We start from the raw sequence: 27,153 nt of genomic DNA, 5'->3' as shown, positions 1-27,153 counted from the left end.
CGGTTACAAATGCTAGCAGAACAAGAAGACCCATATACAGAGGTTGAGTTTAAATGATATGGATGTTCAGAGATGAGATTATTCAATGAATGTCCAGCCGATGTGATTCTTTAAATGATGAAATCATGTGAAGAAGTAAGCAAAATAAAATGCTAAAATGGAGTGAATCCATTTCAATTATCCTATACTATTCCAAGATAGTGTATTGTTTATTTTTCATTATTATCCTATACTATTTCATGATGGTGTATTTTTATTTTTTATTATTACATTAAACTGGTACAAGATATTTTATTTTATTCTTTATTAGCCATACTGTTCTAAAATGATGGATCACATGTTGTATGGATCATTGATATTCTAAAATGGGTCGTTTCTTTTCACTTTGTAAAAACAAGTGCCTTAACACTGAGCGTGGTATGAGAACGGTTTCTGTGAAAGGAGGGAGGAAGAAATGTTCTGATACGAAGAATGCTGCTATTCTGAAGAACCATATTGAATGTTAACACTAGAAGTATGCACAAGGGAAAACTTTTATGTTTGAACAGTCAAAGTATTTTTGTATTTTTCTAAGGTTGATATTAAAACCATTCCATTTTATTGTATGTTTTTTATGAGTTATGTACTATGCAGAGTTCAGATGAAGAACTCATTGATTTCAGTATTATACACACCTTTTAGGTGTGTAAGGAGGGACTGTTAGAAATTAAAATCAATGTTTTATGGCATAATGTACCTTAAACATACCGTCAGTTTAAATGCTATTTTATTCTGGAAAAACCCGGAAGTTCTCAATACCAAGCTTTTATTCTGAAAATCCGTCATGACGACATCCGGGACTACCGCCCATTAGTATCATTAAAGTGGCTATTGACGCCTTTAACATGTATTACATATAAAGTTATGAAAGAGATAAGGAGGAGAAAAGGCATGTGGAAGTAAGCAATGAATATAAAATGTCGAAATCCTCTGTTTAACGCGATATCGGACACGAACGAGGGGGGAAGTCCCTTACGTCACTACAGCTCCCAGAGAGGAGGAGCGAACAGCCAGCAAGCAGGAAAGACGAATGCTTGGAGGGCTCTTCTGCACGGCCATCACAGGGAGAGGAATGCTGCAGCCTTTCTCTCCTGTCCGGACTATATTCTGTTTGTGACATTACCACGCTTTTTATTAATTAAAGTACCAATTTGAACCTTTTCAGAGACTCCATTTAGTCTCCTTTTTAAACTTCTCTCCTGGACGCTAGAAAAATCACACACAGATAACATTAATCAACGATAGGTTTTCCCCCCCTCAAAGGTGATTGGTTCACTGCATCGCAGGTATTATTGTGATTGGCTCTTGGGCCACATCAAAATTAGATGCGCTGTCATCCTCTCATACTGACACCACACATACACACGTAGGGAGAGCCGGGACGAAAGTAACACGGGACGAAAGTAACACAGGACGAAAGTAACGGTGCGATTTTATCCGAGCCCAAACAACTTTGACCGGTCAAATTACGTCAGAATTATCAGCATTCAATACTTAACAGACCTACTAAATATCAGGTTTAACTGTCAGGAGTAGTGTTGTCACGATCCCAACATTTTGGTTTCGATACCAAGTCAAGAATTGCGATTCCGATTATTTTTCTTAAAAAAATGGAAACAGTCTTAAATGTAATTATTGTGCTTTATTTCACACCAGAACCATAACCATAACACACACTTTTAAACAATGAGAACAATAAATAAAATAAATGACAAGAATTCGTATTAAATCAAATTAATACATTTCTTACAGACAGGCCTCGTGGTGTCCGTAGGCTTGCCCTCACTGTCAGAGATATAGCTAAAATACATAAAAATGTCGCTTCTGGCGTCTTTTTGTCAACAAGCCGAGGCGCAGCGGCAGTTGTACTCCCACTTGCAGCCATGCTTCTCGTTTTTCTTAGAGCGTGCTTGAGAGGGAGGGACTGCAGGCACGGCTGCAGTGCAGGGAGTGGAAGCAGAGAGCTGAACGCACGGTTCTTATTAAAACGGCGCTTTCTCACCGGAGTACTTTCCCCCGTCATTCTTAAAGTACCGATACTAATGAAACGGAGGAATCGTAACGTTTTTAACGGCAGGGTATCGCGGTATACCTTTCAAGTATCGGTACACCGTGCAACACTAGTCAGGAGTCAGTGTCTCTCCCCCAAACTCACACATATAAAATTCGATATGAACTGAAGAGCCGCATGAAACTAGGCAAAGAGCCGCATGCGGCTCGAGAGCCGCGGGTTGGCCACCCCTGGTATAGCACCTTTCATACAGGGGATTGCAGTTCAAAGTGCAAATATTATATATATATATATATATATCAACCTGATCTCACCAGAATGCGTGACTCCACCACGACTCCTTAACACCGCATTGCGTGGTGGAGTCACGAACTTTGTTACAATTACGTGTCGGCACCACGCAAACAACCCCAATGTAAAGTGAATGAGGCTCTTTTGTCGTGGTGCACACACGCATTTCTACAACGTCCTGCAGTGAGCTTTTATTCTATAAAACGTTTTTAAAATCTACTTTATAGCTTGTAGTAACTCACGGGAGGCTTCTTTTATTTTATTTGTATTCATAATAATTTTTATTTTTCGTCAGAATGCATTATGGTGCATTAGTTACGAATTTTTGGTCTCAAAAAACAGTGCAATTGTGTGTAATACAACTGTGATTTTTATTAAATTAGTTCGTTTTTAAGGAAGGCCAGAGCTTCAGCTGTGTCAAATAGATTGTTCCTTTTAGTTAACGTTTTTTAAAAGAACATTATATTCCGATTTGATAATGTCTCCTTTATTGTATTACGGAGAGCAATGTGAGCGTCCATTCCCATTGGATAACGCAGGATTTTACACCCGGAAGTAAGTATACTCTTTACTGTCGATTGATTTTACAGTGATATCTGCACGACTCAACTCAAAAACACCAGATTATCCTTGTTGATTACACAACATTGGTTGGTTTAAATTGTGTGCAATGCTTTTGTAATTTTCCCCTTCGATTCGGAGAAACAAATATTTGTTCAGTTTAGGATGGCCGAAGACACTACACTACCCAGAATCCTCAGCTATGGTCTGCGTTGCCTCAAGCTCTGTGATTGGTTGACTGCATTCCATATGAAAAAAACGTTTCGTAAAAGATAAATCATACTTTATTCAGCAGTGCTTGCTTTACTCTTTGAAAGTCATCACATGAATGCATTGTAATAAATGGTTTGGCTTCATTAAATATTACACATCTGTCGTAGTTCTGTATTTGTATTTATCTACAGAGCTCTGGCTCAGAATAGACCGGAAACTATTCTTTTACCGTTCTGTTTTAATTTCACAATAAAGTTAGTAGTAATAATTTGTTTTGATATTATTGTTTTTATTAACTACTCATGTTAAGACCATCTTTTCTGTGTTGCTGTGGGGTTTTTCCATCGCTTTTGTGTTACAAATATCAAAACAATAACTAAATATATCCGTCGTAAACTAAACCAGAAACAGCAGTATATTTTATTTTGTTAACACTGTAAACTTGACAGATTTTTAACCCAAACCACCTACTGGTTAAAGCACGTTATTACACGTTTAGAGTAATATTGAAATCTTGAAAAGGGATGTCCAAAATAGCAATTATATACAGTTTTTAATTAACTATTTGTAGAGAATAACGTAATGTATATACTTTATAGGGATCTGCAGATAAATATTTAGTCTTCTCAAGTACCAACAATCATTACATTACATTACATTGCATTTAGCTGACGCTTTTATCCAAAGCGACTTACAATAAGTGCGTTCGACCAACAAAATACAAGCTTGAAGAAAACAGAATAATAAAATACATCAGGTTTCATAGAGCCAAACATTTCAAGTGCTACTCAACTGGCTTTAGATAAGCCAGTCCTCCAATCAAATATCTCTCCTGATTGTTGGCACTTGACAATCACCTTCCCTGAATTTTACTCAGGTGTAACTAAAGTCTGCTTTAAGGGTTGTTTATATTTCACATCATTAATCAGAATCTGTAAAGTAACTAAAATAAATGTAGTGGAGTAAAAATACCAGGTTAACCTTAAAGAAAGCCCTCAGGATTATAAAAGACCCCCATCACCCCAGCCACAAACTGTTCTGTCTGCTGCCATCTGGCACAACAGCCGCATTCTAGGAGAGGATGTGGCTGTTGTGGAGGACTACAGTACCTGGGAGTGCACTTATGGGCTGAACTGGAGGATCAACACTGACGCTGTGTACAAGAAGGGGATGAGCAGACTCTATTTTCTGAGGAAGCTGAGATCCTTCCACGTGTGCAGCAAGATGCTGGAGATCTTCTAGTCTGTTGTGGCCAGTGCACTCTTCTTTGCTGCGGTCTGCTGGGGGGGGCAGCATCAGAGCCGGTGACACCAGCAGGATCAATAAAGTGATCCGGAAAGCTGGGTCTGTCATCGGCATCAAGCTGGACCCCTTTGAAGCTGTGGTGGAGAGGAGGACACTGAACAGGCTGTTGTCCATGATGGATAACCCACCCATCCTCTCCACCTGCAGCTGGACAGTCAACGGAGCTCCTTCTCCAACACACTGCTGCAGCTCCGCTGTCACAAGGACCGATACAGGAACACATTCCTGCCCACTGCCATAACTCTGTCCAATAAATCACCTCTGGCTGGAAGAGAACTCTCTGCTCCATAGTTTCTCTAATACAACCTCGCTGTACATTGTACACATATATAATCTGTTCAATATTTGATATTCCATATTCCATTGTCATATATTTTTGAATATGTATATTTGCATATATAATATCTACATGTATATTTTCTATTTCAACACGTATATTTTCTATTCTATTTTCTTTCTATTCTTGTTTATTTGTGGTTTTGTTTTATTGTAAAATGCCTTGTCTTTTATGCTGCTGCAACAAAAACAATGTCCCAAATTGGGATCAATAAAGTACCATCTTATCTTACATCCGGACCAAAACCACCAGACTCAGGGACAGTTTCATCCCACAGGCCATAAGACTATTAAACACCTGAACTTTGAAATAACATCCATAACATTCATCTGGCTGCTACTTAGAAATGATGTGTCTAATATATCATATTCCAATCACTTGTATATACTCTTATTGCACTATTTCACTTTTTTCTTTTTGTATTGACTTGCACTATTTCTTCTGTTTATCTGCTTTATTGTGTTGCACTGTTGGAGGAGCCTGTGACCTAAGGGGGGGAGGGGGGGGAGGAGACGTTCGATTCCTGTTTTGAATAGTGTGCGTCGATGGGTTTCATTCCATTTCAAAATGCTGTTTGTCGCTCAGCGTAAACTTCAACATTGTCAAGCAAAGCACATGGTGTAGTCCCAAACGATAGCTGAGGATTCTGGGTAGTGTAGTGTCTTCGGCCATCCTAAACTGAACAAATGTTTGTTTCTCCGAATCGAAGGGGAAAATTACAAAAGCATTGTACACAATTTAAACCAATCAATGTTGTGTAATCAACAAGGATAATCTGGTGTTTTTTAGTTGATGAGTAGTGCAGATAGCACTGTAAAATCAATCGACAGAGAATACTTACTTCCGGGTGTAAAATCCTGCGTTATCCAATGGGAATGGATGCTCACATTGCTCTCCGTAATACAATAAAGGGGACATGATCAAATCGGGAATATAATGTTCTTTTAAAAAACGTTAACTAAAGGGAACAATCTATTTGACACAGCTGAAGCTCTGGCCTTCCTTAAAAACTAACTAATTTAATACAAATCACAGTTGTATTATACACAATGCACTGTTTTTTGAGAACAACAATTCGTAACTAATGCACCATAATACATTCTGTCGAAAAATTTAAATTATTATGAATACAAATAAAATAAAAGAAGCCTCCCGTGAGTTACTACAAGCTATAAAGTAGATTTTAAAAACGTTGTATAGAATAAAAGCTCAAAGCTCACTGCGGGACGTTGTAGAAATGTGTGTGTGCACCACGACAAAGGAGCCTCATTCACTTTACATTGGGGTTGTTTGCGTGGTGCAGACACGTAAATGTAACAAAGTTCGTGACACCACCACGCAATGCGGTGTTAAGGATTGTTGGAGTCTACCAGACCAGGTCCGTCCTCCGCGCAGATCGTTTGGATATGGCCAGAGCGGGGTCGCCGTCCGGATCTGCCGATGACCTTTCTTAGTTCTGAGGGGAAAGGAATTGTGTCCTAGACACTATTCTCTGTTAGCTGTACAAAAACTAGACTTTGCACTCCAATGAATTGTTTCTACAAATAAGCACTTTATTACACAGTTCAACAAAGATATATCAATCCGTACTATACCACAAAGCGCTTTGGACTCCTTCTTGAGTTCCCACCGTGACAGGCTCATCAGTGTGAGGTCCCAGTTGAAGTGAGTGCCGAATTCTGAATATATCTTTTTCTTTATAGTGTTTGCTGTGAAGCCCCCACCTTTGGTGCTCTCTGTGCTGCAGTCTGCCTTTTCTGCCCAGCAACACACAGTTTTAGCCAAGGTCAGGCCAGGGCCATACTCCCTTTTTCTAATTACCTGTTTTAACTGGTTTTCTCACAAGACAGTTGCGTCTGGTGAGGATCAGGGCCCCACATCTCGTCCTTGAAGATAACAGGATGTAGCCGGCCAGCAGTAAACTTTAACAGCAGTAAACTTTAACACGTTATTTTTCCACTCAGACAGCTCAATGTTTCCTATAACAGGATTTACTATATCTTATTCACAGTTACTTTTTCCTTATCTTTATCCTTCAATCCCCCTTTTGCCCCATTCTAATGATTGGGGCAACAAAACAACGCTATTGTTTATGTACATTTATGTCAGCTGTTTTAGGCTTCTGTCTCTCTTTCCCACATTCTGCCATACGGTGGTACTGATGGTGCTGTCGGGAAAGTGTCCATTGCTGCTGCTTCTTCTTCGCCTTCCTCAATGTCTGGGTTGTTTTCTAAGGATAGCAAGGCGAGTTGTTGGCCCAGGGGAGTAGAAGGTGCTATGGCGGTACTAATTATTTTGTCCACCATTGAGCGGATACATGGGATGCAGCAGCACCCGCACAAGGTCAAAATTGCTGCAAACACGGCCATTGATATCTTGTGTAGTTTCATTTTGTGGGGAATTTGGATTATTACTTTGGTCAATGATTTGCCTCCCCCTTTCACCCACTATGATAATGATTATTCCAACAATGATGAAAAAACAAAGTGTTAAGGCCAAGCAATAGAGGTGTTGGTTAGGTCCTGAGTTCTTCTTCATCTTCGTTTTTCTTGTAAAAGTTCTTTGGTGTATCAGTGTAGGTGAGTGTCTCTTGTGTGGTGTGTGTATGTGATGCGTGTGGTGTACCGCCTACTTTGGGGGAGCGGTCCCTTGATGTGCCTCCTCGCCGGCTGTTATCTCCTGGGCTGCCGTTGGTTCTCCTGTTGTCTCCTCCTCCTCGGAAGTTGAGTCGATGTCCACACTTGGGGGTTGGGGGCTTCGGTTGTTTGCCTGATGTTCAGTTGGCCTAGGTCCTGGATGGTGTCAGCGAGGGTCCTGGTAGGTGCTGGTGCTTCCACACACCTGCTCCAGTGGTACCACGTGTCCCCCTTTCCTTGTAGGCGGACGGCATGGGATGTCCTCTGGGTCACTCGGTCGGGGCCGGAGAGCCTGGGGTTGACAGTCAGCCTCCTGCGTCTCGGGTCCCCCTTTCGGCGTCAGCAACCTGTGTGGAGAAATCTGATACAAATCCCTCAAGCCTACGCTCCGGGCTCTGGGGCCCTCGGCTGTTTGACCCACCAGTGCGTGGCCACTTGAAGCCTGTTGGTGGGGTGTCTTAAAACAACAGACGTCTGTGCACAGGTTTTCTAAATTAATTGTGCAGCTTCAGAATCTTAATACTTGGACTGTGCCAACTAAATAAGAACCCCAACATCTTTAGGTAAACTAAATAACATATTTCAATAGCTCTGAATTTCTGACAAGCATCTGTATTTATTTTTAAATGAAATCCCTGAGATCCCATTAAAAATCTAAATATGATTTGAACTGCTAATGTTTCTGGTAAAGAAACACACTAATCTTATGGATTCAAAAACAACCAAAATCACAATACTAACAAAGTGAACGGCTTCCTGGTGATACTGCTTCTACCCGTCAGTTCTTAGATATTATCCCGCTGAAAAAATGAATACAGAATTCCAACAAACTGTCCTCAAATGTCTTTCTATTATGTATTTAGATTAAATGTGTATCCCCATAATGACCTCAACAATAAAGTCTATGGCTTTTACTTCTTTACCAGGCTAGTTACATGATGTTGTCCAAATTACATTGTGTCTCATTACATTACTATGTTTTAACTTTAACTGTAAATATGTTCTTTCTACATTTCAAACCTTAGTTACTTTAATACCTGTTGACACATTAGTTGACACATTACTCACAGGTCAGCTTCTTAAGTCCATCTCTCTGGCAGCCCCTTGGCCACTGATTCTCTATCTGTGTTACCTGCTATAACTCAATCAATATTAGAGACATTCATCAAACAGTGTGTTATCCCCAGATATGGAGCAGGTCAATTCTAAAACTGTCAATCAATGATCAGATTGAACAATGGAGTTGGGCAGCAGGTTCCTTTCAGTCCCTAAATGAAAAATGTACATTGTAAAGTTTACACTCCCCCTTTTTTACACATTATCTCATGTGTAAACAAAAACCTGTATGGGAAGAAAACCTTCAGGTCATAATGGATTATAAGACAATACCAAACATTTTCCCAAATGTACATCCATCATTTCCCACAGTAAACACTCCAGTAAGTGTTTCTCTCCATCTTTCAGTCCTAAAAGAAACAGAACCTTCAAATGTCATAGTTTGAGTTTCACATTCTTCAAACCGCCACCTCCTGTGGGAGTGAAACATCAAGTAGGTTAGAAACGGTTTCCCCTTTTGTGCAATGTTAGGAAACCTCTCATTTCACACATTATTATCACACAGAAATAATGTGTTAGTCCAAAACATGCTTGATTAATAATGCAGTTGCACTGATCAGATGCAAACATACACTCACTCACTCACACCCTCAGGTTGTAAAGTCAGGTTTTGGTCAGGTACACCTCAGAGTCAGTCATTGACAGTGCCTTCCCAAGTTACCCTGTCTGTCAGGGTCAAAGGTCAGTTGGTCTCAGTCTTTTTGGCCATGTGTCGTGCCCTGCAGAGACTCCGATGTTCCAGCACAGGCCAGCATCCTCCGTCTATAGAAATCTGTATATATGGAGCGCCATCATTTATTAATTCACAATTACAACTATAATGTTCAAGATATCTCTGTTCTCCCAAATTCCCTGAAAAGTGTTAGCCAAAAAATGTCACTTCCTTATTGTACTACTACTGCAGTTCATTTACACCTAATCAATATCAACACGTCTAATAGATGTAATTCAGAAACTTGTGTACATCACTATTATCTTGTGTCAAAACATTATCAGGATCTGTGAAACTCTTCTATGTATTCCATAACTCATTCTATTAATTTATCTTCAATTCTGGTGCACTTAAAGAACAATGTTACCCTCTTTAACAGTGCGTGGAACCCTGGGTGTCCTGAACATGTAACAATCACTCCTTCCTTTATCAAGGACCTAAAAACAGAAGTAATTTCATCAATGGTTTGTAGCTGAACTTAGGAATCATCCCTCATGGTAGGTATGTTTTTACTTTTTAACATCTCTAAATGTCAGTTAATTACCAACTAAATGAATGTCCATTAGGAGGTGGTGCCGCTAGTCCTCTAAACTCATAATCGGGTGCTGTGCGCTTCCTGTGAAGCTGCAAGTAAGATTTTAAAACCCACTGCAGGGTGGGTCGAGTGACCCCTCCTCCCTATTGGTCATCAATAATATGCACCCTTCTAATGGGTGATTGAAGGCCCCACATTATTTCCCATTTCAGCCTCAGCCCTCTTTACTCTAAAATTACTTTTTAAATAGGAATATGTAGAAATGGAACAAATATTCAATCTTCAGAAAAGTTCTTAACCAATGTCTATCTGGTGAACAGCCAACATATTTTAAAATGTCAGATGTATAAAAATAAGCCTAAATACTCCCTTACCCTCAAAGTCCAAATCTAGACACAAGGTGAACAGTTTTGGTAACGGACAATTTAATCTAAAAACAAAACAAAATTGGACTTGTGTCCTTGTTATTTGTTCTTCAAAATACATTAGCAAATAGCCTGCGAAGTATTCGCAACCTAACTAACCCTCCCTAGGATATGAAATCCATTAATCCCTTTACTCATAGTTAGTTTATATGTCTAAATTATTATGTGTGACCTAATAATCAGATGTCTTGTTTGTCAACCAAGAATATTAAACTTTAATCTTTTCAGCATTCCAGACCATCATTTAAACAATCAGCCTCCCCTCTCAAACACTAATGTTATTGTTGTACACCACCCTCTGGAAAACTCTTGCACAGTTATGCTGTCAAATCATCGCATATTTTCCTCAGAGTCTGAACCGCCTGAGACCAGCCTGTCTCAAGATCTTGTCACATTGTGAACAGTCAGTAATGCGTTGTCCTCTGCAGCTGTAGCCAATAGGATCAATGAAACTCTTGCACTGGGATGTCCTGAGGGGGAAGGCACCTCTGGATCAATGTGCTACAGTCAGCAGACACACTTGTCCTCCGCACAGCAGGAATCCCCCAAAACTGCTGTTTCTCTTCCCACCACTGTTGCCTTGACAACGAGGTACACGCAAAATGTCAAACCCTCCTCAGATGCGTTCTTTGCACAGTTCTTCTGTTTCTGTAGTGAGCAACTCTTCACCAACACACTGATTCAGAGTACAACCCAAAGGTGGCGCACAACTTTCCAGTGCCGCTGTAATCACAATAAAACCAGCAACTGGAGATAAACTCAATTTAAATCTCTCCCCCAAAGGGTTACGAAATAAAACGGCTGAGTGTCTATATGGTCAGGAATGCTGAAACATGTGAATGTTAAAACAAATCAATGGCAGTAGTCTACCCGGATTCTTTACTCCATTAACAGTAGTAAAACCACATTGTAAAATCTCTTTTGTCTAGTTGAAGTCCTGCTTACTTCATCTTTAAAATCTTCTTTAATTTGAAACCAAAAAAGGTCTTTAATGGTATCAATTGTGGACTTCCTTAATATGAATTGTAAATGCAACATATGTTCTCTGTAGAACACAGATATAACAGTAGCTGCTGAAACTGGTTAATAGCAGTTTTCTGTCAACCTAGTTAAGCCTGTTGTTGTTGTTATATCTAGTAAATATATTTTTATTTCATGTTTACTCACAAAACAATATGACATTATTTAGAAACAAGTTGTACTCTCTCTGAACTCTTCAAAACATCTACTTGTCTTTCTCTTTCCTCCCTGTGCCCTGCAGCTGCCGGCTCAAGTTTCCCCTCATCAATCACCGGTGTGTTTGTGCAACACCTCTGTCATGCGTAACCATTTAACAGATTCATTCTGACTGACAAACTCATAACAACCTCCCGTTTACTTTCTACTCTTTCTTCATAAACTTACAAACACAATTAATGTCTACTAATGATATTATAAAAACACTAGGTGGAATAATCCACTATTATGTTCAATTTGAATCAAACTTTAACCTGCTTCATATACTCAGCAAACAGTATTATTACTTTCCCTCAACGTTACTGTATGCAATAAATGCCTTCGAAATATAAGTAAACTTCTCAGTAAATGACAAATACCACGAAATTCACAATGCAATGTAATGGTACCAATCAGTTCTCAAAACCCCTCATAAAACCACAAAGTGACGTAACTGTGTCCTACAAAAACTATGCTAAAAACAGCAAATTATAGTTTCTTATTTATTTCAATATCTACTACTTGAGCTCCCACATTGATCTATTCATTTTCAATGTTATTCACTCCTTGTTTTAAATTCAATGCTCTTTCTTCATGCATTTAAGAAGAGAGAGAGAAAAAAGAAGGAGGGGGGTGTGGGTACTCTCACAGACACCCCGGCTTGAACAGGCATTCCATGAGGGGGGGGGGGCTTCCTTGAAACAAGAATGACTTCGTATCTATTTATCTGACTAGGTTAATATGTGTTCACTTGTATTTATTAATACACTGGACAATTCTTGTCGTTACTCTTAATGTCCTTATTCTTATTTATTTGAATGTCCGTGGAGCAACACAGAATATTGAAGAACAGAGGGCAGCTGACCACAAATGAGCTTCCCCTGTTATATAAACATTAATATATTCCTTCTGACTGACAAGCATTCAAAAACCCTCCTGTTTATCACTTAGGCTACTACTTTTTGTTTTATTCATAACCTAAAAATACAATTGTGATGAATAGCTTGCTCTTTTTCTGATTGAAACAAAGAGTATTCTTCTACAGAATCCAAAAGTGGGGGGAGATTCTTTCACAGACAAATACTGACACCCCGGCTCCGGCTGGAGCTCTCAGCCTTTTCAAGAGAAGGGGGGCTTCTTTCAACAACTAATCAACAAACTATTGGTATACCAAAACATTTACCAACATAAAACAAGGTCTTTACGAATCAACAATGACAACCAACAGACAGAACAATCAACAAACAGCAAACATTGTACACAGATATATTAGCTACTGATACGGCGACCAGTTTTACACCTTACTATTGGCTACTCGTTTGACAAGTTTGACACCTTACTGTTGGCTACTTGTTTTGACAAGTTTGACACCTTACTGTTGGCTACTTGTTTTGACAAGTTTGACACCTTACTGTTGGCTACTTGTTTTGACAAGTTTGACACCTTACTGTTGGCTACTTGTTTTGACAAGTTTGACACCTTACTGTTGGCTACTTGTTTTGACAAGTTTGACACCTTACTGTTGGCTACTTGTTTGACAAGTTTGACACCTTCCCGTTGGACCGCGGCGGATCCTCATAAATTACGGGTTCCACCCGCTTCTCATCACAGATTTGTTTATACCCTTGTTGATCTATTCAGTGCACACAATTTTATTTACGTTTTATCTTTACTTTTTAGCTGAGACAATTATTTCTGCCATTTTCACACAATCCTAAAATGTAGTGGTATTTCAAACACATCTATTTGTTGTAACAGGCAGATGCTTACCTTGATTCTAAATGACCTGGGTTTTTGATTGTGTGAGATGGTTTCTTGTAAAAGCCGTAAACTCAATGTTTTTTGGTGTCCTCTCAGAAGGTCATCGGTGTCCGGACTTCCCGCTCTAGACCATCACGTCACGGGGTCACCAAGCTGTTGGAGTCTACCGGACCAGGTCCGTCCTCCGCGCAGATCGTTTGGATATGGCCAGAGCGGGGTCGCCGTCCGGATCTGCCGATGACCTTTCTTAGTTCTGAGGGGAAAGGAATTGTGTCCTAGACACTATTCTCTGTTAGCTGTACAAAAACTAGACTTTGCACTCCAATGAATTGTTTCTACAAATAAGCACTTTATTACACAGTTCAACAAAGATATATCAATCCGTACTATACCACAAAGCGCTTTGGACTCCTTCTTGAGTTCCCACCGTGACAGGCTCGTCAGTGTGAGGTCCCAGTTGAAGTGAGTGCCGAATTCTGAATATATCTTTTTCTTTATAGTGTTTGCTGTGAAGCCCCCACCTTTGGTGCTCTCTGTGCTGCAGTCTGCCTTTTCTGCCCAGCAACACACAGTTTTAGCCAAGGTCAGGCCAGGGCCATACTCCCTTTTTCTAATTACCTGTTTTAACTGGTTTTCTCACAAGACAGTTGCGTCTGGTGAGGATCAGGGCCCCACATCTCGTCCTTGAAGATAACAGGATGTAGCCGGCCAGCAGTAAACTTTAACAGCAGTAAACTTTAACACGTTATTTTTCCACTCAGACAGCTCAATGTTTCCTATAACAGGATTTACTATATCTTATTCACAGTTACTTTTTCCTTATCTTTATCCTTCAGGAGTCGTGGTGGAGTCACGCATTCTGGTGAGATCAGGTTGATATATATATAGTAATCCCAACAGGCCACCTTGTTTATGGTTTGATTCAGTTTTAGTAGAATATAAAATACATGAATGAATGATGAAATGAGCACATAAAGTGCAGACATACTATAATTATATTGAGGTACTTGAGACTAATCCTGCAACTGTATAGTTCTGCTCCACAACAGTTCGAGAATGAAGAAACCACCATGTATGAAAGGCTATGAATAGAGGGGCAACAAAATTTCAATCTTGAACAATGAACAGCGGTAGATAGTATCTCATTTAGTATCATCATCCTGCGCTTCACCGGAGGCCTTCGAGTGCTGAGTGTGCTTGGCCTCTCTCCGAGCGGTGCCGGTGTGGTGCAGATGGTGGATTCTGCCAGGGGAGTGCAGGGCTCAGCATCAAAGTGGAAGGACTCCTCGGTGGTGCTGGTCGAGGTTTCACTGCTGGTGCCACCGGGGGTTGATTCTGCAGTCACCGGACATTCCTTACATTTCTTAAAATAAATTCACAGTTAGTTGGATTTAATACCATGGCTTCTTAAAACTGTTTACTAAGCATTCATAACAAGACAATACTCTGAAATGTGTGTGCCATTAGTTTGGGGTGTGGTCAAGTGTGAGAGGCACATTGTAGACACATTGTGATGCTCTATTCAGATGCTAAAGACATACTTCTAGAAGATTCAGAACACTACAAAATATAATCAAGACATATTTGATCATGTATTATTATTAGTGCTGTCAAAATTATCGCGTTAACGGCGGTAATTAATTTTTTGAATTAATTGCGTTAAAATATTTAACGCATTTAACGCATGTGCAGAATGGCCCGCCCCATACGTGCCACCAGTGGCAGCGCCAGGGTATGGCTGGGGTAGGCTACACCCATACCAAGAAATGGCTTAGCCCCACCATGAAAAATGCTGTTAAAGTAAGCAAAATAAAGTCTGCCAACTCGCGCGGAGTAAATTGCACAGACAGCAGTTAGTCAGATTGATTTCAGTAGCCACGGTTTTGAAAACTTTTGTCACGTAGTGATCGTCTTCTCAATAGAACATCTTTGATAACGGCGTGGTGTTGTTGCAGGAAGTCCCGACGGAGAATACTTTTGCTGTAGTACAGGGCAGAGCCATATAATAGTAATAATATGGCTCTGGTACAGGGGTGCACATAACTGGTATGCAGGTTATGTAATCTGAAATGCGTACCGTCACTTGTGTCACAAAGCGCATTTGCGTACCGACGTACTTGTGAAGCTTTTCCAGAAGGCGGTTAGATCACCGGACGACAGAGTCGGTCTCCGTGTGCACATACAGGGCTGCTGTTAACGTCGGTCTGTACAACGGAACTGTGCCAAAACTACGCCAACCGGCTGCGGAGGGAGACTCCCCCCTTCACTGGAGAACTGTGCTAAAACAGCTGATCACAACGTTCACACTCTGTGGTCACGAAGTACTCCACTAGCCCCCCCCCCCCTCTGTCGACTTTCCTGAAGTACTCCCCCGTTGATAGAAATCAACACGTAATGAATTAAGACCCCACGGTTTGATGATTGATAGGTGTGTGGGTTGTCTTTCATTTTGACATGCAGACAAATGTTATAATAAACATAGATACTGTATGTTAAATGGATATATCCGCCTTCTTTCATTTATCTTTCCATTCCCACAACAATATACATAAAGAAATGGCATATTTTGGACATAGTTCGAATGGTGATTAATCATGATTAATTAATTTTTAAGCTGTGATTAATCTGATTAAAAATTGTAATCGTTTGACAGCCCTAATTATTATAGGTTAAGATAAAAGCATTATTGATCCCATGGTGAATTTCATAAGCTACCCAGCAGTATATCATGTAATTTCAATTAGCTCCTCCTTTACCAGCTGCAATATTAAGGTGATGAGCACATCAATATTTATAATACAATAATATATATATTATTATGTTATTGTTATATTTAACACTGTAACCACTAAATGAATGAAAATAATGTTTTTGTAAATGAAAGAAGCAAGAAACACTTATTTGTACTCAACAAATAAAATAGTTACAGTGATGGTGAGGTTCGAAGTACTCTCCTTCCTTCTTGTGTAGGGCTCTAAAAAATGCAGCCTGGTTATGATCCACTGCGTTCTGCCAGTCCTTTGTGCTCCACAACTACCCGAAGGGGCAAGTCTCCTGTACCGGGTGTACTGGGTTCGCATAGAATCCCAATTCTTCCTCCGCTCTTTCTCTGAAGCACACAAATAAACGATGTAAGCATTGTGGCTAGTTAGCATGTCCAATTCATATCTATATGCAGTGCCAAACTGCACAGCTAGCAACAAGATAACAACAAAACACAAGGTTGAAATAACAAATTACATTTCACGTTAACATCACTGTACGCTGGCAAACAATAAAAAGCCAACAGTATCTGCTAAAGAGCTCAATTGATGAAAAAGATAATCTTACCCGAGAAACCAAGTTGCATTTCAATCTCTCGCCAGAGTCCGGTTTTCACTACTCGGTTCGAGTACCTTTTCTCAGTGATGTCGTACAGAGCTGGCCTTTCCTGGATCAAGGTGATGAGCAGGTCTTCGTTTCCGTCATTCCAGATCGCCATGATGAGATCAGAAATTGGAGGCAGGGCACTATAGGGTCCCCCCCCACTAAATTCACTAGAAGTCATCATTTAAGGGGTTATTTTTAAAACTTTTCTTCTGGGGGGGGCATACCTCCCCAGACCCTCCTATTAGTGCTCGGTCACTGTTCGCTTTGTGAGAGGGTTTGAAGGTCTAATTTCTAATGATTGATAGTTACACATACTTGTGGTATGTATTAGTTTTGTTTGCCCCTGGTACGTAAAAAGGATAATAATAGCGTTTTTTTAAATTATACTGAGTTATTCTTCTTGTCAGGAACCGCTACTATTCGTTTGTTTTATGGATTTGGGCCGGTCTGGGTCTAAATGCCAGGGCCGATTTGCTGTCCCAGTCCAGCCCTGCTACCACTGCAGAGTCATCTGAAAACTTCTGCAGGTGGCATGACTGAGTTGTATTGAAAGTCAGAGGTGTATAAGGTGAACAGGAAGGGAGACAGCACAGTCCCCTGTGGGGCTCCTATACTACCAACCACCACATCAGACAGCACACTGCCCAGCCGGACGTACTGTGGTCTGTAGTTGGTAATCCAGGAGATGGTGGACGAGTTTATCCTCATAGCCTGCAGCTTGTCACTCAGTAGCCGAGGCTGGATCGTGTTGAATGCGCTGGAGAAATAAAAAAAAGGCGATTCTATTTTTTATTATATGTCTCTTTTAATTATGTAAGATATTTTATTTTAAGAGAAGTACTTAAAGGTAGGGTACACTGTAAAAAAGTCTGTGAAATTAACAGGGAAAAGCTGTAAAATCACGACATCAAAAAACTGTAAATAGAGAAACAATGAAGCCGTGTTTAATTTACAGTAATATTTCGTAAAGTACTGAACCAAACAAAACTGTTAAATTCACATTAAGAATTATGTTAAAATAATGATATTTCATTGTATAATTGACAGATTACTGTGGTTTGAACACAGAAAAACTGTAATACATAAAACAATACAATACAGTTAAAATTACAACATGACAGTGTTAAAATCATGTTTTTTTATATTTTTTCATTCTTGAATATACTATAATATACTTACTTCTTATTTCTATTTGTTTAATACATGTGTTTATTTTGAAATTGGAAATAACCCAGTACTGAGATATTATTGGAAATTAAATGAGAATCCATAAAACAGCTGGCGTTTGGATTCTGGGGCCGCCCGGCTATTTGGAGTGGAATGCAGCCCACGGCAGACAGCCCAAACAGTAATCGAACGCGCCACTACGTGTGGACCATGGTGTGGACGGGCCGTTACGTTCTTGTATTTTTTTTAAATTGGGACAGCCTCTCGGCGAAAGTGACGCAAGTGGTCAACGAACGCAGCCTCCGAAGGAAACGGCCGCTGAACTGAGACACACCTACTGAGCAGTAGAGTTTGTTTCTGTTATTTCATTGAACTATTTAATTATCGCGGGAGCAGCCACTTTTTGCAGGTCAACGGCTCGGTGCGCGGCCAAGGCTGCAGTCGAATAGTTTAAAAATCAGCTCCTAAGTTCTAACCCTATCGTCTATTCCTTGACCTCTGTGTGAAACGTCACGGGGTTAAGGGATAGTGGATAGGAGAATTCAAAAGGACTTAGGAGAAGAGAGTGCAGTGCTTTAGAGAATCGGGCTGCAGTCGAATAGTCCATTTAGCTTAGGAACCTTCCTAAAGGAGTGAAATGACCCGGAAGTCCCTCAGTGGCAGCCATGATAAGTGCCGTTCGAATTCTCTAGAATGATGAGAATGATAGGAAAGGAGGTTTCAAACTTCCTTTATAACCTCCTTTAGCTTAGGAACCACTGGACCTCCCTATCCGAAAGGAGAGGAGAAAATGCTGCCCCACAATGCCTTGCGGCCGTGCCATTTAAGGCGAGGGAATATTCGGTCGTTCACGGAAACAACCGATCATGGCAGACAAACGAAGATCATGTAAGTTACCGCTGCTCTCTTAAGCTTTTACATTCTTAAGCCATAACTTGGCAACATGCTTATATGAAATGACTGTTGTGAAATTATCCAGGTAAAGTTAACATCGTACTAAAACCTTTATGCTCAGTTTGCATTAGGCTATTTAATTCTTCATTTCCTGCGTTGTACCATGCAAGCCTAATATGATGCATTTATTTCAGTCACAGATGCTGAAACCCTTGCCTTAATTAATGCAAGGGTTAAGCTGGAGCACATGTTCAGTGGCAAAAGAAACGCTGCCAAATCAGGCTGGGAGTAAGTACATATATTTGTCTGATAAAATGTTTTAATAAATGTGCATGGTGAATTAAGATAATTTGTAACTACAGGCAGGTTGTTAAAGAGATGGGTCTGGAGGGCCAGGTGACTGGTCCACAGACGTCAAAGAAATGGGACTTGAAAACAAAATACAAGGTACAGCAAATCACATGGCTGGGCACTGTGGTGGGTTATTGTTTGTAGATATTATGCTACAGACTTAAACTGGCGACCCCAGCCTCCTATATTAAAATGTGAATTCGCTTAGTTGTTTACACTTGTTAACATTTAAGGCATAAGCAATTACACATTTAGAATTAGTACAATTTTTCGTTTGGTGTGCACCTATATACAAACTAAGCACTTATATACTAATAAAGGACTGGCTTATCTAAAGCCAGTTGAGTAGCACTTGAAATGTTTTGGCTCTATGAAACCTGATGTACTTATATGATTCTGTTTTCTTCAAGTTTCTATCTTCCTGGTCGAATGCACTTATTGTAAGTCGCTTTGGATAAAAGCGTCAGCTAAATGCAATGTAATGTAATGTGATGTTGCGCCTCACTGCCCTTTAAAGGAATGGTATGCTCATGACACTCATTTTTAAATAATTACCATCCGATAAAACAGACCAGTCTCTGCCAGTCTTTCTTTTTTTTTTTTTAATCCAATGACATTATCAGTGATTTTAAACTGATTATATACCTAAATAACATCAACACTGTGGGCGCCGCCATTTTCCGGACGTGACGTAAACCATGCGTTTGGTTTTCGAGGACACGTTGATCTCCATGTTATTTACTGTAGTTTCTCTCTTCAAATATGCCTCACTGTATCGCGAAATATTGCCACAATTCTGATAGGAACAATCCACGGAATGCTTAGTTCCATCTGTTGCCAAAAGGTAAGCGTAAGAAGTACATTCAGAGGCAGTGGCTAGCGAAATGTGGCCCGGCCCGAACCGAGAGATTCACAGGCTCATGTATGCAGCGAACATTTCAAATTTCCGGACGACTACTCTGAGAGTATGATAAAACATAACATGGGATTTATGGAACAACCATTACTTAATGGAGATGCAGTACCATCGGTCTTTCTGGTGTCATCACCGACCAGGACACCAGTTCGGCCAGTTGAGAAATCGCCCTCTGCAAGTGTGAAGCGACGGAGGAGCAGAAGTAGTGCTCGGAGTAAGAATAAGGTATGTTATAGCGCATTTCCATTGCAGCGGCTAGTCCCGTTTTAACGTCCTTTAGCGTCCAGGCCAGGACAGTTTTTGGTGGCCTTTCCATATAGCGTAGTACCGACTAGTGTGTATTTTCCCCCAGTTTTTTCCGGCCCCATAAAATCGTGATTCTATGGCCAGGGACAACGAAGCTGAGTATGCTAAACTAGAGAGGGAATCGCTAGCAAGGGTGGTACTACATACATACATATAGTATCTTATATCATCTTCCTATTATACACACATGCATTTCCAAACATCTGGACTATCTATGTTGCAAATGTATTATCTTTTCAATTTACACACGGCATCTATTGCACGTCTGTCCGTCCTGGGAGAGGGATCCCTCCTCTGTTGCTCTCCCTGAGGTTTCTCCCATGTTCCCTTTAAACTGGGGGTTTTCTTCGGAAGTTTTTCCTTGTACGATGTGAGGGTCTACGGACAGAGGGTGTCGTATTGTCATACTGATAAAACATCAAAACTTCTTCCTCTGCTGACGAGTCCGAACTCAAATATTCAGCCATGTTTCCGTGTGTTGACAAAGTGAACGCATGGATGACGTCACGATCATCACGTGACTACTGAAAATGGCAAAAATGGCGGCGGCCAGACGGAATATAAAGGTTTTGATAAAAAAGAGCTATAAAATCATTATTTACCGGGGAATATCGCTGATTTCTTCAGGGTATGGTTTAAACATAATGTTTCACTAAATACTGAAGTTTTGATTAATTATCTAATGAGTGGACCATTCCTTTAACTAACAGTCTGTTATCTGTGTTGTCAATAGGAGTTAAAGAATCCCCCAACTGGGACAGGAACAGACGGGGGAGAAGCCTCAGCAGCTACCTGGCCATGGTTTGAGGCTATGCATGAGGCAATTGGGGGAAGGCCATCAATCCAGCCTCCCACCCTAGTTGCCTCATGCCCGTTGTCAGCCATGACCGGACTGCTGCAGAGGCCTCCACCTCTGCTGCTGAGGCCTCCACCTCTGCTGCTGAGCAGTGGCGCCAGCAGGGGGGGGGGGGGGGGGGGGCAGGGGGGCCATGGCCACCCTGATATATTTGTTGGCCCCCCAAAATGTGTGTTCAATGGCATTAAAACGAGAAAAACGCTGGAAGACCTGGAAAACAGGCTCGGGGCTCAGTAAAGGCTGGCTTGACTTCACGTATAATTCGTCTGTAAACACACTTTGGCAGCTATCCTAGTTAGCATTAGTTTAGCTTGCTAAGCTAACGTTAGCTGATGTCGGTATGCTGGGCTGGTGTAATGCGTAGGCTACTATTAATAATCACTGCTGTGTGTAATGTCAATCTGCAGAAATTGAAGAGAAAGTCAACAGACATCTCTTCTTATTTTAAGAAGAAGATGAGTAAAGGAGAGACAGAGCTGGCAGGGGAGCAGCAGCATAGGGCTAGTGAGGAGATGGCCATACATGCTAGAAAGTACATGTGGAACTCTGTTTTGTAAAAGTGAAACTAAAACCTAAATACAGTTTTATTAATGTGATTGTGACCTTTTTAATAATTTAAGTCTTCTACACACTTTAGGTCTGCAGATCCTTCAAAATGAAAGGAGGATCTATGCAGTTTTTCCTCTTCTGTGTTCTGAGGTTATGAGCCGACCATTAGTCAAGTTTGTTTTCATAATGTTCTGTATGCTAACTTAAAAAAGGGTAACCAGTTTGTTTATAAAGTATAAATATACATTTTCAAAACAAATGGAATACAAGCTATATGTATTACTCTCACCACAGTGGCCTAATCTAAAAAAAAAATAGAATCTCTCATCACCTATTTTCTGTCTAATACTAAAAGGTGGTGTTTTGTATCATTTATAATTTTTTGAATTGGATATAAAGGTCAATAATAGATGGTGTTTTTGTGTTCAATCACAGTATGTATTTACCATTGTATACCCCTTTTACCTATACCCCTGTTTTTGGGTCCTGTTGAAATAAAATGTTTTAAAACTTGATTTAATAAAGTCATGTCAATCATCTTTGATCCCAGTGTGACACAAACAGCTTTGTTCAGTCTAAAACAATTTATAACCTAGAGACATAATATAACTGAAGAACATGTTTTGTTGCTGTTGTGTATTGTATGTGTTGAGAATGCTGTGCCTTAAAATAAAGGAACTTATTTAAATGAAGCTGTATTTGTCTTTTAAAAAGGAAGGAACAACTAGCATATATAAAAACCAAAACAATAAATCACCAACACATGTATACATAACACAAAACAAGGTTCTTTTAAATGTTGTTTGAAGTAAAATGTTAACTATCTGTATTATATTCACTTCAGATGAATAGTATCAGAATATATAAAATAAGAAACCAAAGTATATCAGTAGTTGATTCTCTCATTGTTTCCATCTAGTCTATACTTTTACAGCAATTAAAAGTCTTGGTTTTGGTGGGCCACCCCAAGATTTTCAGTGGCCCCATTTGGCCACCCCTATGATACATTTCTGGAGGCACCACTGCTGCTGAGGCCTCCACCTCTGCTGGAGAAGGGCCTGCCCAAGTTTCCCTCAGCAGTGAGGAGGAGCCCGTGCCCTCCACCAGCTCCCAACCACCAACAAAAAGGCCAAGGTGGAGAAGCAGCGTGTTGGCCTTCCTAAAAAAGCAGGCAGAGAAGGACAAGGCCCGTGATGCAGCGCTCTTTGAACAGAATGAGAGACTTCTGAAAGCGCTCAATGAGCAGAATGAGCGTATTCTTCTTATCATGTCAGAGCTTGTGAAAAATACAAATAAATAAATGTTTAAGTTGACGATTTGGATAACACTCAAACAGTGCTTCAATAAACAAGCACTTTACATAAAAGGGAAAATTACACAAAAGCACCACATGTCATAGCAGCTGTTTCAAATACAATACAACAGTTACTTTCAACAATATTTGTGCTATAAATGCCAAATAATGACTGTTTTGTAATGACAACACTACATGCAAAATGACAGACCCAATCCAGTGAAATATATCAGCCAAATGTTTATTTAACAACCAAAAACTTGCCTCAGGGAGCTTTCTAATGTGTACCTTTTAACAGGGTGAAAACATGGAAGAAACCTCAGGGAGAGCAACAGAGCAGGGATCCCTCTCCCAGGACGGATAGACGTGCAATAGATGTCATATGTACAAATAAACATGACAAAAATGCAATATAACGGGGTGAACATCAACGAAAAAGATGGAGCTTAGTTGCTTCCAACTGGAACATGCTGCAGCAGGAGTAACAACAATCCAAGCATGGCAACCTGCACCACAAGAGACACATAACGTGCATTAGTAACATGTATTCATGGGGAATGATTGCATATTAAAAAAAATGAATGATGTAAGAAAGCCATTAATATACTTACTATATAAGGAAATAATCATGTTCATTTAGGTGTGGAGGACGCTCATGTGGGGATGAGACGTGTGCTGCCAGTCTGTCTCTATAGTGCTGACCAGCATGTTCATCCCTCTGCACAGGTCCCTGTGGAGGTAGCAGCACTGGATCCTCTCCCTCAGTTGGCTCCAGGATGTCTCCATCAGTGAGGCAAATGTTGTGGAGCACTGCACACACTGCTATCACCATGGGGGAAAAGGTGTGATGCACTTCCAGGGCATTGAAGAAGATCCCTCTCCACCGTGCCTTCATCATCCCATGAGCCCTCTCTACAACCGATCGGGCTCTGGCATGGTGTTGGTTGAAGCGCGCCTCCATTCTATCCCTCAACGGTTCCCGGTACGGTGTGATGAGGTTAAGAGGTTCCCTCAGGCACGGGTAACCTCCATCCCCCACAATGAAATGGCCAGCTGGTGGGTAACAGCCCCTCACAAACACTGGACTGTTCCTGAGCACCCTGGTGTCGTGGACCGAACCAGGGTAGCCAACAAAAATGTCCAGGAATTTTCCATAGCTGTCACAAATTCCCTGAAGCTGGACAGATAAGAACAGTTTCCTGTTCAGGTAACCCTGGGCATGGGGGCTATTGGGGGCCTTGATGCGGATGTGGCATCCATCTATAGCTCCCACACAGTGTCTGAAGGCTGGGCTGTTGGCAAGGCGATGAAAGCCATTGCCAACTTCAGCACACTGTGCCTATGTGGGGAAATGGATGACCTTCTCCAACAGACATAATATTGCCTCACACATCCTGTGGACAATATCGAAAACTGTGGTCGTGGGCACATCAAAAACCCTGGAGACAACAGAATAGGACAACCCATGTGCCAGCCAGTAGACCACCAGGAGGACCTCCACATGCAGAACCCAGCCATGGGTCTTCTCCCTCCTGAGAAGGGTCATCAGGGCCTCGATGGATTCCCTCGACAGGCGGTAGTCAAATCTAAGATCTTTGGACTGATCCATATAGATCTGTACCACAGGGACATGGTGGTTGAGGTTGGCGTAGGTGTTGATCCTCTCCTGTAGGAGGAGGAGAGGTGTAAATAGTAAAAGGTTAAAATACATCAATATTGTGGCTTTCCTTTATTTTTTTAAACAATGATGCATATTTGTTGTGTAAGGCAAGCACATGGGAGGAGATAGCCTTCAAGCCTTCAAGTTTGCTCTAAATAACCAATACTGGAAATATGTTTGTTGTCTAAACCATAAGACAATTTTCTGTCAAGAAGCCCTCAAAGCTAACTTCACACAGGTACACAGAAACACATGAAATATACAGGAACAGTTTCAGCTATACTCTTGATAGTATGTGCAATGTAAGCATGCTCTGTAATCTATCATTAAAACCAGTATCAGAATCCACTGCACTTACCCCTTGTAAACCTACTGCCAGCCTCTGCAGTCATGCTCTCCTCCTCTGAATGTTTGCTCTGTTGTTTCGCAACACAGCAGCCACACGCTCCATTTCTGCCATCCTGCTCTTAAACTGTGATACTGCCCACCTGCTCTTATCAACCTGATCTCACCAGAATGCGTGACTCCACCACGACTCCTTAACACCACAATGCGTGGTGGAGTCACGAACTTTGTTACATTTACGTGTCGGCACCACGCAAACAACCCCTAAGTAAAGTGAATGAGGCTCCTTTGTCGTGGTGCACACATGCATTTCTCCAACGTCCCGCAGTGAGCTTTTATTCTATAAAACGTTTTTTAAATCTACTTTATAGCTTGTAGTAACTCACGGGAGGCTTCTTTTATTTTTATTTTTATTCATAATTATTTTTATTTTTCGTCAGAATGTAAAAATTACATTGGTTACGAATTTGTGTTCTCAAAAAACAATGCATTGTGTGTAATACAACTGTGATTTTTATTAAATTAGTTAGTTTTTAAGGAAGGCCAGAGCTTCAGCTGTGTCAAATAGATTGTTCCCTTTAGTTAACGTTATTTAAAAGATAATGATCATGTCCCCTCTATTGTATTACAAGCGTCCATTGGATAACGGAGAATTGTACACCCGGAAGTAAGTATTCTCCTTACTGTCGATTGATTTTACAGTGATATCTGCACTACTCATCGACTAAAAAACACCAGATTATCCTTGTTAATTACACAACATTGATTGGTTTGAATTGTGTACAATGCTTTTGTATTTTCCCCCTTCGATTCGGCGAAACAAATGTTTTTTCTGAGTTTTAGGATGGCCGAAGACACTACACTACCCAGAATCCTCAGCTATCATTTGGGACTACACCATGTGCTTAGCTTGACAAACCCCGTGATCAGTCCTCAACCTCTGTGATTGGATGTTGTGCGCAAAGTTTACACAGAGCTCAAAAAGGACTTTGAAATGGAATGAAACCCATCAACTGCACACTTTTCAAAACAGGAATCGAACGTGTCCTACCCCCCCCTCCTCCCCCCTTAGGTCACAGGCTCTTCCAACAGTGCTACGCAATAAAACAGATACACAGAAAAAATTGTGAAATAGTTCAATAAGAGTCTATATACAAGTGATTGGAATATGATATATTAGATAAATAATTTCTAAGTAGCAGCCAGATGAATGTTATGGATGTTGTTTCTAAGTTCAGGTGTTTAATAGTCTTATGGCCTGTGGGATGAAGCGATCTCTGTGTCTGGTGGTTTTAGTCCAGATGCTGCGGTACCGCCTGCCAGACGGCAGCAGACAGAACAGTTTGTGGCTGGGGTGATGGGGGTATTTTATAATCCTGAGGGCTTTCTTTAAGGTTAACCTGGTATTTTTACTCCACTACATTTATTTTAGTTACTTTACAGATTTGGATTAATGATGTGAAATATAAACAACCCTTAAATCAGACTTTAGTTACACCTGAGTGAAATTCAGTTGGTGATTGTCAAGTGCCAACAATCAGGAGAGATATTTGATAGTTGGTGCTTGAGAAGACTACATATTTATCTGCAGATCCGTTTAAGCATATTCATTACTCGTTATTCTCTAATAGTTAATTAAAGACTGTATATAATTGCTATTTTGCACATCCCTTTCAAGATTTCAAGATTTTCTAAGGTTTATTGACATATCATATACACAACAGTGTAGTTATGCAATGAATGAAAAACTTGGGTCACAGGTTCCTCAACAGTGCATTATAGACATCTATCAATATGTGTATACCTCCACCATTACACTGTCGTATTCTGCACATTTCTTATACTATCTACATACATAAGATTATAATTAATGTGTATAATATCAGTTAAAATAAGTGCTTCAACATAGTTAACATTGCATTGATTGTCAAGTTCCAAAACAAACCATGCAATTTAGACTTTGTCAGGCTTAATATTTATCTGTAGATAGATACCCCCAAAGCTTTTTTCCTATTTAAAAGAAGACCTTAACCTAAAGTATTATTTAATGTTTAAATAAAGCCTTATTAGTTTGTTTGTTTTGCACATCCTCCTATCAGGCACTACACTGTTTTATTCTAGATATCATTTGAGTATCTTCTTGATATTTTCTATTCTATATTTATATCATTGACCTTCTATTTTCCCACTATTTTGTATGTACTCTTAATATTTAAATGTTTTCATAAAATATAACATATTCAAAAGTGCTTTACAAAAATGAAAGACATTAAGAAAAAGGCATTTTAA

The 27,153-nt window shown here is 40.3% G+C and overlaps 1 long non-coding RNA gene and 1 pseudogene across 1 annotated transcript; both read right to left on the bottom strand.

Moving 5' to 3' along the window:
* Window positions 1–6,287: 6,287 nt before the first annotated feature.
* On the bottom strand, window positions 6,288–12,809 carry LOC139433531 (uncharacterized). Its single transcript, XR_011642987.1, has 2 exons — window positions 8,462–12,809; window positions 6,288–7,549 (listed from the first exon to the last, which is right to left on the bottom strand). It is a non-coding gene; the product is annotated as an uncharacterized lncRNA (long non-coding RNA).
* A 4,224-nt stretch (window positions 12,810–17,033) lies between these two features.
* LOC139433532 (uncharacterized) lies at window positions 17,034–24,525 on the bottom strand (annotated as a pseudogene).
* Window positions 24,526–27,153: the final 2,628 nt, after the last annotated feature.

Source organism: Pseudochaenichthys georgianus, unplaced genomic scaffold (genome assembly GCF_902827115.2).
Source record: "Pseudochaenichthys georgianus unplaced genomic scaffold, fPseGeo1.2 scaffold_584_arrow_ctg1, whole genome shotgun sequence".
Taxonomy (NCBI): Eukaryota; Metazoa; Chordata; class Actinopteri; order Perciformes; family Channichthyidae; genus Pseudochaenichthys; species Pseudochaenichthys georgianus.
The sequence above is the reverse complement of the archived record's forward strand: the minus strand, read 5'-3'. Positions and strand labels throughout refer to the sequence as shown.